At 41.9% G+C, this 16,263-nt stretch overlaps 1 protein-coding gene across 3 annotated transcripts in view; it reads right to left on the bottom strand.

The window, feature by feature from the left end:
- Nucleotides 1–16,263, bottom strand: part of PBX1 (PBX homeobox 1) — a 285,065-nt gene that overhangs the window by 13,522 nt on the left and 255,280 nt on the right. The gene's annotated exons all lie outside the window — the stretch shown is intronic.

Below are 16,263 nucleotides of genomic sequence, written 5' to 3'. Positions count from 1 at the left end.
AGCTGCTGTCCAATGGGTGACAGTCAACACCCAACCACAAGACCATCAAGGGCCATATCGTCAGGGCGCGCTGTCACCCTGCCTGTGCCCAGCACCACACAATGGAAGTACACACGTAGGTCAACTCTGAGATCAAGATCTACTCTGGCACCTTCTTAGCATCATCCTTTCTAATTCATCTGTGATTAAGGCCCAAAATGAATACTGCCATGTAAGGCTCTTCAGATACACAGGATGGTTTGGTAGAACCTTTCATGGCTTGCACAGGTAGAACCTTTCATGGCTTGCACAGGCTCTTCAGATACACAGGACGGTTTGGTAGAACCTTTCATGGCTTGCACAGTAGTGTGCATTTCTAGGCTTATGGCTGGGTTGTTTTCTTATTTCTGTTAAAAGTACCAGTTGGACAGTACACATAATGTTTCCATGTCCCACAGATTTATGGAGTCCTTAGGTGAAATGTGCATCAGGAAGTTAAAACTTAAAATTTGTTTTATTTAACTTTGCAGAGTCAAAGAAAAATAAGCTCAGCCTGATTTAGCTAAATAATAGTGCCTTAGTGCAGAAAAGTATTTGTATCTGAATAAACATCCTCTACACTCAGACCTGCATAAACCAAAACACATACACACTTACACACATCCATACACAGTGTTCATAAACAGGCAAAATTTCCACAGACTTTATCATATTTACATAGAACTCATATGCATTTAGAAAATACAGCACCTAAAGAATGTGTAGACCAACATGCACACACATGCACAGACACACAGATGTTGCGTAAACTCGGAAAGAGTAGATGTATAAGACAACAGAAAAATGTATTTACGCATATGGCTAAATCTGGATAATTCAAGCAAAGGGTTTTTTTTTTTTTTAACTCTCAGTATAAATTAGCCGATTGGCTGATTCTACACAGCCCCAAATTCTTCATTTTATGTTTATAACCTCTGATTTTGCTTTGGCTTTTTTGAAAGGCTATTATTTACTCAGGGCACACACAGAGATTGTATATACACCTTAACGATGAACGGTAGCTATACACAGGACACACACACACACACACACACAGATGAAACGTGTGGTGGAGACCTTGAGGCTATTTACCATCACACAGGAAGCTAAAGCCCCTTACACTTTTCTGACCATCCAAGAGACAGCAATTACCCCAGGTTATCAGACCAACAATGACATGCCGCGTAAAGAGAGACACTGAGCCAACTCTACATCCCAAAGACTGGCATATTCAAGTACACTTAGGACATTAATAGCAATTTACGTGGCATCACTGCAACAAAGCCACAAAGACTCCACTGGCAGCCTCTTATTTTGAAGCCTATTATTTGTGGGAGTTACAGGCTATAATCACAACAGAAACTTCCAAAACCCTTATCTTCTGTGACGCACCAAATCTATTTCAGAGTCATAATTGCTATGTCACCAGAGAGTTTGCTGCTTAATGCACTCAAATGCCATTTAGTGTTTGCAGGGTCATTACAGCTAACAGAAGGGGGGGCGGGGGGGATGTGGTGGGAAGTTGCGGGGGGAATGTAGATGGAGACTGCCGAGGGGGAATATGCTAGAATGGGGAACTAATATATTTAGGGGAGGATATTGTCGTTTTGAGAATTCCATTTAATGACAAAATGAGAGTAAGAGCTTGAAAACTATCCATGGACTTGAGAATTCAGAATTCAGGTGCCACCATCCCAGAGATCTTTCGTGGAGGCTGGGAAATGGCTTATCTTATTCTGGGATTCTTAACCAGGCGTCAGAGTGGGTTGGTTTTTTAAAATTTTCATTTGTTTTCCTTTCACATTGTCCCAGAAACCTCTGCAGTGGGGGATCTTCCATTGGTGCTGTGGGTTCGGGAGTCTGACCTGGCTTTTCTGTTCATGTTCTGCTATGGAGCGAGAAGGGCGGAGGGGGATGGTGCCCACGAGGTGTCAAGATTCTGCAGCCCAGAAGAATGTGCTCCCTCACAGGTGGCCGAAGAAGATACCAGGAGGCTGATACAGCAGCCAAACTACCAGAAAACATCACGTCACTCAGAAGACCATTTTCTAGACCTACGGTCCTAAGAAAGCTTGTTCATGTACGTCGCCTGCTTTCTTCATCCTGGCTACAAACTAGCCAAGGACGTACTTGGCAACTCCTAAATTCCGGCACAGGGTAAATTGTCAAGGACATTTTTGATTGATTAATGTATCTCTAACGTTTTCCAAGAAAACTCTTATGTTCTGTTTTCTAGCCCTGAGTTTTTTCATAGACTAGAAATACAGAAAATGTTAAGTGAATTCAGATTGCAGGGTTAATTTTCTTTTTAAAGATCAATACCAGTATTATATATCTGCCTTTAGTTTTCCTAGGATAAAAAAATCCACCTTTCATGCTGAAGAATTTTCTACAGAAACAGACAGAATGAGACCTTTTTCCACAGGAACCCCTTCCAATGAGAAATAAGAGTTTTCTCTGCATTGTCTACATGTTGGCAAAGTGCAGGATGGAATAATAATGTTACTGTATAAAAGTTCTTAAAAAATCAACAGAAAAGATGAACATTTCAAGAATACGTATAGAAGGCTGGCAAACATATGAAAAATGTTCAATCTCACTAGTAATCAAAAAGATACAAATTAAAATAAAAACAAGAGGCCATTTTATAGTTTGATAATTGACAAAGATTTAAAAACTACTAAGACACTATTCCTGAGAGTGAGGAAGTGGGAATGATTATGAACTGCTGGTGGCAACCCTGTGTTCATACAAGTTTCCAGAAGATTCGTCTGCCCTACATCGCAAAAGCCTTAGTCTAATTCACATCCTTTGATCTGGCAATTCCATTTCTAGGAATTTATTCAAGGAAACAACAGAAAATATACACTGAGTTTTCTGTACTATGATGTTTACCACGGTGTTTTTAATGATAGTAAAAAAAAAAAAACCCCAAAAAACAAGAAACAGCTTAAGCATTGCACCGCAGAGGTTGATTAAGTAAATTATGGACTTTCCCTATACCATGCTTCTGTGCAGTTATTAAAGTTATGTTTGAGAAGAATGTTTAATGATATGGAAAATATTCATAATATATTTTTAGTAAAATAAGTAGGTGACAAAATGGTATGTTCGATATGATCATAGCTCTTCTACGCCCACACAAAACACACTTACACACAGAATGCTAGAAGGCTGGAAAGCAAAAAGTTATCAGTAACTTCCTTCTGTTTGATTTCCCTGCATTCTCCACATTTTCTACGTTAAATATTAATTTGTAATCAGAAAATAAGAAGTAAATGTAGAAATTAGACAAAGTGTATGCGGGAAAGTCCACATCTGATTTAGGTCTTTGTCTTGTGTGTTTGAAAGGCCTTGGCCAACCTCCAGGGCTCACTGGAAAACAAACCAAGGCAATCAATGGTCACATACAAGTCTGAGGCTTTTCTTAGACGGAGGCAACTGGGACTCTCGCCTAGGGAAGAGAAAGCAAATGATTTCAAAACTCTCTTCAAAATATAACTACCTGCGAAGAATGTTAATCAGTTGTTTTTCCCCTGCCGCAAAAAAATAAGGTCAAAGAAGGCAAAACACGCAATCAACTTAGATGAGATGCAGAGTTGCTTGAGAATCTCCTTTTTATTTTCCCTGCCCTAATGCCCAATGCAGTAACTGGGCAATAACAGATTCCAAGAAAATGTCTGCTGATTGAACGAGTGAATGAGTGAGTGAATGAACTCTGGATCAAGCTCAAGGTCACAGAGACGACATCTTCTCCAGAAAAGAGTATGGGAAAGACAAGGAAGGGCAGAGATCTCTGGTCATTTAATATCTACCCATAAAAGACTTAGGGCGTGAGTTGGTGAAGACTGTAGGTTAAGAGAGATAGGGAAGTTGGAGGTAAAGGATGCGTACCAGGTTGTGATAAATGGAAAGAAAAAGAAGAAAAAAAATCCATTGTTTTATGGGAGAGCCTTTCTGGACAACAGAAACAAAAAATGCTTATGTTTGCAGGGGTTCCAGGCAGGCAGAAAATCCAGCCAGGTCTGCTTGCTGGTTTAAAAATAAATAAGCAAAAAATAAAAGGAAAGCAAAGAAAAGAGAAAGCTTTTGACTACAGATTCAAGAAGGCTTAGTGCAAAAAGCAGACATTACGTACCTACCATGTACCAGGCCTGAACTGAAGGTTGGGATACAAAACTAGGGGCCCTTCTGTTTAGAAACCAGGGGGCCTAGAAAGAAGGTAAAGAAAACAACCAGCAAAGGACTCCTATTCCAACCCAGCGTGCTAAATACTATGTAGGTGCAGTCTGCAGGGACTAGGAAGTACTTCTAGGAGAAGATAACCCTGTGCTACATCATATAAATGGAGTGGGATTATGAGATGCTTGCCCACTGCCATAGATTCTGGGCTATGGATTCTATTGCTTGAGAATTTTAATTTTAATCATCAGGAATTGCCTCTAGGAAAGGCCAAGCTCAGTAGGACAAGATGAGGAGAGAACCGACATTTATAGCACCAGAAGCTTCCAGAACCCATGGTCTAGATGTGAAGCACCAGGCTAGATACTTGGTGATCTTCAACAGCAAAAATCATCACAGTAGACAAGGAATGCCAATGGATACTTGCAGGTCTGTTTTGCTCACCTTTAATTTTATTGTTGCTGTTACTGTCCTGATGTCTGGTGTTTTACCCCCCTCTGAATTTTTTTTTTGGGGGGGGGGGACATTTTTAGAAATGTCCTGATTGTTTTAATAAACTTGATTTAAATAAGATAATGCAATTAAAGTGCCTAATACATGAGAAGTCAGTGTTAGTTATTAATATAATTATTAAATGTCATTTTAGCCTGTTAATTTTCTATCCTTACTGTGTTTTAATTGTTCTTTAATTTACTGCTTTATACCACTTCCTTATTTTATTACTACTTGATCTGTTTTATAATCTTTGTAAGTATGTTCTTTGCTGATGTTACTTATTTTAACCACTCACCCTAGCTTATTTTATGCTTTTAGTGTTCTCTTTAGCAATTGTGTGTCCTAATTGCTTTTAACCTTCACTTTGCCGCTTAACACGCAATTTCCTCATCCTCCTGCCATTCTTATCCTCCTGTCTGCTCCCTCGTAGTTCGTTAGTATACTCTTTCTTCCTGATTCCAATTCTCTTCTTTCCCAGCTCTTTTTATCTAAATGTTTATCATGAAACTACAGTTGACACATTTCCTCGCTCTTTTATATTTAGTATGTGTCACTCTTTTTTTATACTTAACTTTTAAAATTTTATTCATATTATATTATCCTTGAGTTTTGTTACATTTAGTCTTTTATTTATTTTTTAAAAGATTCTATTTATTTATTTGAGAGAGAGAGAGTGCGTGGGCTGGAGGGAAAAGGAGAGAGAATCTGACGTAGACTCCATGTTGAGCGAAGAGCCTCACGATGGTGAGATCACAACCTGAGCCGAAACCAAGAGTAGATCGCTTAACCTACTGAGTCACCCAGGTGTCCCATTACATTTAGTCTTTTAATGGATTAAAAATGCCAAGTGTTCAGTGTCAACAAAGAGGAGGGACTGTCTCAGTAGAAGTCTTACCCAGCAAAGTGAGGTGGTCCCTTCTGTTGGTCTGGGAGAAACTGACTTCTGTGGTTGAAACCCTGGTTTCTTCAATGCTAACCTTCCCCCTAAAACCATTATTTAACATGGGTAAGCTATTAAGTTAATAAGCAAAATTTTCCTCTTCTTCCATTTTTCTGTCCCCAAATTAAAAAAAAAAAGGATTTCTCTTGACTTCACACATATATTCCTCAGACAGTCTTACTGTGTATCTTAATGAACCACCAAATTTCTCCATGAGGAGACACCGGATCTAAAATTTCTGCTCTCTCTCATATGATCACTGGGTCCTTGGATAAGGTGGTTAACCAAACAGGACCCAACAGTGATGTAGTGTATGCTGTATCCAGGGAAAGCTTTCCATATAATTTTTAGATTTAATTTTAAGAAGAGAACCCACTGGTCTTAAGCATTCTATATGCCACCCCAAAAGGATACATAATGTAATAGTCATAAGTGAGTTCTCACAGTTCTTTTCCCTATCAGCCAGGCTCTAAAATATTTATAATCAGGAAACATAACAGATTCTCTTGGTGTAAGGTTCTTACCAAGTCCCTTTACTTAACATAAGAAATAGAGGTTCAAGGCTCCCTCTGGACAAAGGGAAAGAACAGAGGCTTTGGAGTCAGACTTGGCCGGGTCCACATCCTGGCTCTATCCCTTTCTGGCTATTTGATCTTGAGTAAACGACTTAATTTCTGAGTCTCTGTTTTCTCAACCATAAAATGGAGAAGAGAGTGTTAACAAAAACACTGGACTAGGGGAGCCTGGGTGGCTCAGTCCCGGTTAAGCGTCCGACTCTTGATTTTGGCTCAGGTCATGATCTCGTAGCCGTGAGATCAAGCCCCACATCGGGCTCCGCACTCAGCAGGGAGTCTGCTAGAGATTCTCTCTCTCCCTCTGTCCCTCCTCCTGCTCACGCCTCTCTTTCTTTATCTCTCTCAAATAAATAAATCTTACAAAAAAGATTAAAAAAAAATAAAAACTGGGCGCCGGGGTGGCTCAGTCGTTAAGCGTCTGCCTTCGGCTCAGGTCATGATCCCAGGGTCCTGGGATCGAGCCCCACATCGGGCTCCCTGCTCAGCAGGAAGCCTGCTTCTCCCTCTCCCACTCCCCCTGCTTGTGTTCCTGCTCTCGCTATGTCTCTCTCTGTCAAATAAATAAATAAAATCTTTAAAAAAAAAAAGATTAAAAAAACACACTGGACTGTATTAGGATATACACTAAATGTTACAAGTTAGTGTTCTTAGAGTGGGTATTGGTAGAAGCTCAGGTTTGCCTCAGAACTTTACACATCGAGTTGGCTGTGCCTTTGCTCTCTTACCTCTCGAAAAGGGCACAGAGGATTCAGTAGTGACACTGGGTCTCTCTACGAATCCCAGCTCTGGCAGGAGAGGGGCCTGGTGCTTCTCTCCTTAGAACCTCACCCTCTTCGATTATCCCCTTAGTCTCGGGGTTGGCCGAAAATGGGGCTGCACACTCCCACGACAGATCACTTCTCTAAGGAGGAACAAAGTACAATTTTGGACCGGTGTGTGGCTTAGAAAAATAACAGGTTTATATAATTTGGGGGAGAAGCTTCAGAACTGGACTCTAAACTAAAGGGGACTAGAGAAGAAAAGGGAGAAAAAGACAGAAGATGGAAGAGGGGGAGATGTAGTATCTTCGAAGTGAGGAAATCCACTATAATTTTCCAATATCATTAGTGTCTATTTTTATGTATTTCAAAGTCCTTATTATGGCAAAGGGAATATAAGTCCCTTTAAAAGCAGTTATATCAAGTCAGAACCGAAGGCAAGTGTAGAATAAAGCATCTGATTCAATATGCAATGGACTTTTTTGGCTCTCAGATCGAGTGAGGGGGGTGAGTGGCAGGGGGGAGCGGGGGGGGGGTGAGGGGGGACATCCGACTGCCTAGAAAAGGACAGATTACTTTGTGGACAACTTTGTGCTCTGTCCTTCTTTTTCCTTTGTTTTTGTTTTTGTAAACTATGAGAAAGGGGTAGACACAAGAAAGTGAAGGATAGTAAAGTTTTCACAAGTGCATTACATTGGTCAAAACTCAAGAGAATGTACACTCAACCATCTGTATGCTTAATTGCATGAAATTTTACTTTGGAAGAGAAAGAAAAATGTAAACAAATACCGAACACTGGTCAATGACACCCATGCCAGTCTGTTTAGTCAGGCAAATCTGTACTGCTATCAATTTACTTTTACAATTTACTTTGGAATGCATCCGAAAGGTAAGCTGGCTCGGCAATGGATAGAAGGACATAGATATGGGTAGACGTAGGATGAAATATGGATGCCAGAACGTAGGAGGTAGGCATGGTGGTTTCACTGTGAAATTCTCCCAACTCTTCTGTATGTTGGAAAAACTTTAAAATAAAATGTTGGAAAAAATTTTTTAGAGATAGTATCCTTCTTGCAAAAACAAACCAAAACGACACAACGTAATTCCTTCTCTTAGGTAAGCCCTAAGCAGCGTTCGAATGTGCTTCTTGCTAGAGCGAAGCTTCTCAAACCGAATGTGCTTAGAAATCACCGGGGGATCTGCTTAAAGCACAGTATCTGATTTAATAGTCTTGGTGGGGCTTGAGAGTTTGCACTGCTCACAAGCTCTCCGGTGTTGCCGGTGTGGCTGATCTGCGGCCACGCTCTGAACAGGCTAGCAGGTCAGGGGGGAGGCAACAGCTAAGCAGTGGCCACCAGCAAAGGCCCTGGGCACCTGGGAAATCTGAAACGGAGATGGGACCTCCTATAAGCTCCAAACGGTTTTTAGATGTAAAGAAAGGGTGCAAGATGAGGTCAAAGACATGTCTGGCTTCGGCTTGAAAATTATTAGGTTAGATGAATGGACGGCTGACAGAGTTGACAATTACTGCAAATAGAACCACAATGAATGTGGCATTTATATATTTATATCTTAAACCTTCCCCCATATTCTTTCATGATTTAAAGCATATGATTATAATCTCAGTTAACTTCTTGTACACGGTTAATTTTTAATAAAGAGTTCTATTTACTTTAGGAAAGGCTGATTTAGGCAGAAAGCAGGTTTCTCTGTGGTCTGTGTTAGGAAGTTTGCTCTGTTTTCACAGTGTGGTCACAGTGTCAATACGATCGTCCCACGTTTGGTGGCCCCTATGTGGCTTGGCGGGGAATCTAGAACGGCATTGTACAACATGGCAGCGACTCACCACGTGCGGCTCTTAAAATTTCAATTAATTCAAATTAGATACGATTACAAATTTGGTTTTTCAGCCACGCTAGTCACATTTCAAGTGCTCAACAGCCATGTGGGGCTAATGGTTAACTTATTGGCCAGCACTAAAATAGAACATTTCCATCAGTGTAAAAAGCTCTTTTGGACAGCATGCTTCTACAAGGAAAGACTAGTTTTGGGCACAGTTACTTGTAAAATCTCTAAAAGAATGGCAAATGTCAATCCATGTTTCTAGGCCACTCATATTTTTAGTTGATAGGAATAGGATTATATATGTAAATTCCTCTCACAATGGCCATTCCCAAAATTCTTTAAAATAGTATTATTTTGGCTATATTGGGTGGTATAGACCTTCTGTTTCAGAGAAGCAGGGACGGAATGAGCCAACTCCCAGGCTTTCTAGCATTCTGTGACTCTACCGAGCGCCAAAACCATGTCTTATTGACATCCATGTGGCCCATGACAGATATTAGAAGGTCATCGATAAACATTTGTGTAATAAAGCATTTACTCATTTATTTACTTATCTAGTCAGCTGTTCCAGACTCAAATCAGTCCCACCTTCTGCCTTATTTCTCCATCAAACTGGAGAATAGAAACACTTTGCATTTAGAGATATGGAAGAGAATTTCCCCAAACTCAAATAGAGCCAGAGGTAAGTAGAGATTGTTTTTTAAAAAGTACCAAATTTAAAAATAACAACTGGATTTTCTAAGACAGAGATCTAACATGTTATCTGAAAACAAGCTAAGAACATGGAACTCCTTCCCAGAAGGCAAGAAGCCATCAGCAGAAATCGATGCCAACGTTTCCCACAATTAAACTCAGCCGATTTCATTAGCTTAATATTTACCGAGGTCTAGAGGGGCCGTGCCACTTTCAGGAGCAACTACAAAAACAAACTGCCCTTTTCAGGTTGTGAAATTTTTCTTTATAGAGCAGAAGGCGGCACCGACTTGAGTCTGGAACATCTGACCAGATCCTCGCCCAAGGAGAGCATGGGTGCAGGGCCAAATGTGGGCCCAACTGGGCAGGGTGCTATAAAGTACCAATACCAGTGAAAACAGCACGATGTACAATTGTCATCTCACAGATGGGACTCTTTTTTTTTTAAAGATTTTATTTATTTATTTGACAGAGAGTCACAGCGAGAGAGGGAACACAAGCAGGGGGAATGGCAGAGGGAGAAGCAGGCTCCCCGCTGAGCCGGGAGCCCGATGTGGGACTCGATCCCAGGACCCTGGGATCATGACCTGAGCCGAAGGCAGTCACCCAACCAACTGAGCCACCCAGGCGCCCAGATGGGACTCTTTTTAAGAACACAAATTTCTCTTTAATTCATAGTTTTGAATTATTACCCTTCCTGTTGTTTCCTAGAAATGGGAAAACACCATGTTTCATAAGCAGAATATGATCCTGGACGAGGCCAGCAGGAAACGGAGTCCTATTAAGGGAAAGTGATTTGTCCACAGTCACATGGGCAAAAAGCAGAAACGGAATATGCATATGTACACACACTGTGAATGTGATCATGTCTGGAGTGATCGCATCACTAGCTTTAAGATCAACCAAATTCTTTGTGACTACTTCTACAAAGGGATAAGGAGTCTCCACAAAGGGATATGTATTCTTGTAAGCCCACAGTATGGCTTTTTGTGGGGGGAGGAAGGTAGATTTCTCCAACTACTGCTGGTTGGTCTTGAATTCCTCTCTTCTGCTGTGTAACTCACTTCCAGATTCCCTCCTGAACTTCAGAGTTGATTGGCTCCCCTGTTTGAGTCTTCAAGAACAGGAAACCTGATCACAAAGCACCGAATGAGATTGAAAATTAAAACATGTGCTGTAAAATCATGATTGGCATCAGGATTTTACATCATCTCAGGTCCAGGCTTTCCCCAACCTGACCTAGATATAAGAGGACGTTGCCTTCTTCCCCAGGGTCAAAAATACTATGGATGGCTTATTTATTGAATGGATGGATGGATGGGTGGATGGATGAATACATGAACACATGAATGCATGAGTGTATCAAGATGCCATTGGATGATGTGGCCTCATTTGTTTTCTGTACCTTGAAGGGCTTTCACCTGGCTGCTGGGGAGAAACAATGGATTACATATGAAATTACAATATTGAGATTTTTTTGCTTCTCCAACTATTGTGGGCTCAAAATGTTTTTCAGTTCTCAAATGCTGAGTTGGTATGGTATTAAGTTTTAAAAGCCTCATCAAGTAAGGAGCTAAAGGGGCTTCCTCCATTTTCTTTTGACTCTGCCATAAAGGCAAGCCAGGTTGGAAGCTTCTGAAGGCAGGAGTCCATCTACACCATTGCTGCCTCCTTCAAACCCTCCAGATATTAGTTCACCATGTTCAGACCTGTCAATTCTCATCACTCCCTCTACCCCTACAGAGGGCTGTTCACAAGTCCCCAGCTGCGGCATTGGGAGGCACCTGAAGGAAGCTAACTGGGGAGCATATCTGGATATATTTTCATACCTTCAAATTTCGAATTCCACTAACAGAAGAATTAAAACTTCATATAATTAAAATGAGTTTTTAAAGATTTGCATATGAATATTAATTATCACTCTAACTTCCCAGTCCTACAATTCCACATGTGGCAACATCTTATTAATATATACTTTAAGTGGAAGGAGGTCTCTCAGAAGTAGTTAAGAAAAAATTAAAATGATGGCACGTGGCCAAGTATTACCAAGTAACCCTTCTGATATCCAAGCACCTGCAATGTGTTCACCTCAACAGGATGCTATTTTTGTCCTAATGATTTATAGGTTATTTATTTTCTTAATAAATGTCCTTCCCCCCCCCCTTTGCTTAACACAGGAGAAAAGCAAACCAAAACAAAACTACATATGCTATGGTTTACAAAGCTAAAAGTTTCATCTCTATTTTTCCGCTCCTATAATTATCACAGAACAACACAGACGAGATGCCTCTGTCATAAACTGACGTTAATGGCACTCTGCCTTTTCAGAGAGAACACTAACACTTTATTTCCATCTTCACTAAAACTCTTGAATAAGAAACATCTTACAGGGGTTTCTATTTATGTTTAAGACTGGCTGGAGTGAACGCACTCCCTCAACTCACATTTGAAAATAATTAAAAATAGGGGCGCCTGGGTGGCTCAGTCGTTAAGCGTCTGCCTTCGGCTCAGGTCATGATCCCAGGGTCCTGGGATCGAGCCCCGCATTGGGCTCCCTGCTCGGCGGGAAGCCTGCTTCTCTCTCTCCCACTCCCTCTGCTTGTGTTCCCTCGTTCGCTGTGTCTCTCTCTGTCAAATAAATAAAATCTTAAAAAAAAAAAAAAAGAAAATAATTAAAAATAAAGTGCTTTGCCCCTGAAGAATAATGCTTTCTGCTACCACCTATCTCTGAGAATTCAACGGGAAAGGTTGGTGTAAGAAAGCTCTTCCTCCTGCCCATTTAGGACCTCAAGATACAGTGGGAGGGGAAGCAATGGTGTAGGCTAGAAGGAAGGCCAAAGGCTAAGTCTCTCAAAAGAGTTCTCTAGGGAGCGCAGTCTATGATTGAGTCTGGTGTCCTTGGAGCTGACAGTGAGAACCAAAGATTGTACTTGTAGATCTCTAGAACTAGATCTAGGACTCTAGATATCCACTCCAGAACTATCCAGCTGAAAGGGAATTTACAGCTGGCTTCTCTGGTAAATTTCACAGATGAAGCAAAAATACAGTGTTGACAGGACTTTATCAAAAGAAAAGGCACAGGGAGGATTTAAGTTTCCCAGTTTCTAGTTGCCTCTACCTCCCACAAGTTTGTCCGTGGAGGTTCCAGTCCCACATCTGGTGGAGACAATGTTATATGGCTACATGGACGGTATCCCACAAACAGGTGTTGATACAGGGATTCTTTTAGGACAAGAGGAGTTCTGCAGAATTCAAAGGGATCATCCTCTTGGCAATATCACCACTATAGAGCTTTATGTATCTAATGCTGATTTGAGTTGGATTCTGAGAATCTGCACTGGCCAAAAAGTTTAGAAACTTTTTATAAAAAGGAAGACTTGGGGCACCTGGGTGACTCAGTCAGTTGAGCGTCCCATTCTTGGTTTTGGCTCAGGTCATGATCTTGGGGTCATGGGATCGAGTAGTTAAGTATTCTCTCTCTCCCTCCCCCCCCCCATAAATACATAAATAAAATTTTTTATAAAAAGGAAGACAAGAAACTTTTTGAATCAGAAACACGATGTATTTGTGGGTTAGTAAAGCATTTAAAATAAAAATCATTTCCAGATACTTTACTACTATGTAAGATGTGGCTATTGGTTACTAAATAAATACACTTTCTAAATTCAGTGGCAACTTGTCTTCTCCTACCTGATGTATTCATCAGTCAACATGTTCTGAGCAACTAATGCAGGCATTTAGGAAATATTTAGGAAATATATGGGAGTGGAGGACACGAAGACCAATTAAGTCTGTCTGTTCACGTATCTGTAATACAAGAGAACGTGTGATAAAGCGGAGAGAAGCAGGGAAGAAGGGCTTAGGAGGATAACCTGGGCAGCCAGGAGGAACTGGCTGTTGGAGCGAAAGTATGATTTTGAGAGTGGGGAGGCATGGGGAAGGTGGCACAGGAATGAAGGACATTTACGTAGATGGCAGCCAGGTGCAAATGTAAGGGGGATGTGCGCAACCAGGTACAGATGAACTGACCATGTTGCCCAGCACCGACATTTTGCCTGGATGTCAGGGGGGTGAGGTAGAAGGGCAGGCAGATCAGGACCAGGGTGCGGGAGACTCTGAGTGTCAGACTTGGGGTCTGATCTTGCTTAGGTAGGCAACAGACAGGTGCTGGTGATTTCTGGGCAAGGAATGGCCGAATTCAGAGGGTGTGTGCAGGAGAAAGGAGACATTGAAGTCAGTAACAGTAATGAGAAAATGATCACAATGGCCAAGCCGATGAACTATTCTAGAACTAGGACAGTGGTAGTGAGAAACGAAAGAGGAGAATGAACGTGAGAGCTGAGTGATCTAAGCCTGTCTGATTGACAGGGAAGTGCAATAACCTCCCTCCATTACTCAGAGCCACTCTAACCCGCGAAGTACTCTGCCCATTGTCATCTGAGAGCACAAAGGACTTACAGATGTATAATTTCATGCTTGCCGCCGCTAATGAAGGGGGTGTTTAAGACTTGCACAACTCTACATCCTTGTCCAAAGCATATCTTTCCATCAGAAGAGAAAAAAGTGACAACCATGTCCTAACCAATCCTCACTAGGAACTGCCTACTGTGAAAACCACTCACACAAGAGGAGAAAAAAAGGTCAAATTAGAAAGTTATCGCTTGGGGGCGCCTGGGTGGCTCAGTTGGTTAAGCAACTGCCTTCGGCTCAGGTCATGATCCTGGAGTCCCGGGATCGAGTCCCGCATCGGGCTCCCTGCTCGGCAGGGAGTCTGCTTCTCCCTCTGACCCTCCTCCCTCTCATGCTCTCTGTCTCTCATTCTCTCTCAAATAAATAAATAAAATCTTTGAAAAAAAGAAAAAAGAAAGTTATCGCTTGTAACATTTCATCCTGCATTCATGTAGAACCATTTCTGCTTTGCCAAGCCCTTTCCTACTTATTTTCTCATTTTTCCTAAAGCAGCCCTTGGGGTATTAATAAAGCGTGGGAATTACTGGCCCCGTTTTACGGAAGAGAGGTACAATGCCTGCCCTCGGACACACGGGACCGACCAGGCCCGGAGTCTCCCAGCTCCTCCCGACCTTCCACGCCTTCACCACGTGGGCTCAGTGAAAGGCGAGGAAGTGGTCTGAACTTCATGGGATTTAAAATAGACACTGGTTGGATAAGATATGGGTGCTATGAAAACCCAGCCAGGGGAGCAGATAAAGGCTGCCCAGAAAATGTCCTCCACCGAGTGAAACACAATCCAGAGTCCAGCTGGGAATTCCATTGCTGCCTTGGGTTTATGAATTGTTTATTTTTATTTCTTGGCTCGAACCCTTCATTCCTGCCCTTGTCTCTTGTCATCTCCCTCCTTCCCCCTCTCTTTCTTCTCCTGGAAGCCAGAGCCCGGCTCCGCACATACACACACGTCCGCGTTGAACACCACTGTCTAAAAACACAGCTCGCTCTAAAAAGCTTCATCTCCTGCAGGTGGCACAATTTAAAAATTTAAAATGGACACCCAAGGAACATATCATATCACAATCAGCCTTCGAATCATTTACCCTGCTTATTAAAGACCCAGAAATAAAATAAACAGAGTTCCCAGCAGAAAAGAAATAAACACACAGTGAGAGATTCTTGAGAGTGGCATTTTCAAGCCCAGTTTCTGTGGTAAGCTTATGTAATCAGACATAATTGTCCACACATGTCTGGCTACAATCTTTCAGAAATGATTCCCAGCCCACCTGATAGCGTCAGAGGGGTCAGTGTTGACCCCCACAGAGTCTGAGCGCCACCCTCTTCTGCACTATCCAATTAGGAAGCAAGGATGCCACAGAGCAGAACTGTGAGCCCATTTCCTGCCTACTCGCATAGACTTTCTGCAGCTCATATTCTCCTCCCCACACTCTGGTACTTTCCTCTTGTCTTCCACTTATACAGAGCAAAGCTTTTTCTGGAAAAATCTTTTGAGATAGAAGATGTATCTCAAAATGACTCAGAAAACACATAAATGCATATGTGCGTAAACTGCCCACCGCACCCTCCCTCCCCCGACAAGCACAGAGCAACCTCATTCGTCTGGGGTCCGTTTTTGAGAACATACTTCTCCACCACAGTATCTTGTGTTTTTCTAAGCAGGCTTCCAGCAAGCCAGCCATTAACATGGTAATTATAATTAGCATAAGCACAAGAAGAGAAGAATGCCTCTGCTCTGGAAAATCCTTTCTGGAAAAGTGACAGGATTGCCCAGAGTACATTCAACAGGGTTAGCTTTGACCTCCTCCCTCTCCTGCCAGACAAGGACTTGATAAATATCATACAAATTCAGAGGGGATTTTGCCTAAAGAAGTAGAAAATAAAGCGCTCCTAATTGGCCAGGGCCTTAAAAAGTCACCAAGACACTTAGGACCTGGTACTTGACTCTTCTCTGACATCCTGACTGAGTAGCTAGCTACGCCATGTTTGAACGCTCTGATGATGCGGAATTCTTGACTTCCAGAGGCAGCCAATCCCTTCTCTGGACGACTCTGACTGGGAGAAAGGCTCATCGAAGGTCGAAGTGAGAGGTGTTTCTCTGAATCTTCTACTTAGTGCTCCTATCCTTGCCCCGCTTAGATCACTCATGACGAATCCAATCTTTCTCACAAATAGCATGTCTAAAACTACTATATACCACCCACAGCTTCTCATTTATGGGCTAAGAATTCCTAATTCTTGCAACCAGTGCTCGTGATGAACCTGTTGGTATTCTGCTGATTCCTTCCAGTCT

This window comes from Mirounga angustirostris, unplaced genomic scaffold, assembly GCF_029215605.1.
Source record: "Mirounga angustirostris isolate CCGP_5_RB_7025 unplaced genomic scaffold, mMirAng1.0.hap1 SCAF_6, whole genome shotgun sequence".
NCBI lineage: Eukaryota > Metazoa > Chordata > Mammalia > Carnivora > Phocidae > Mirounga > Mirounga angustirostris.
Note: the sequence above shows the minus strand (reverse complement) of the source record. Positions and strands in the feature narration are given on the sequence as shown.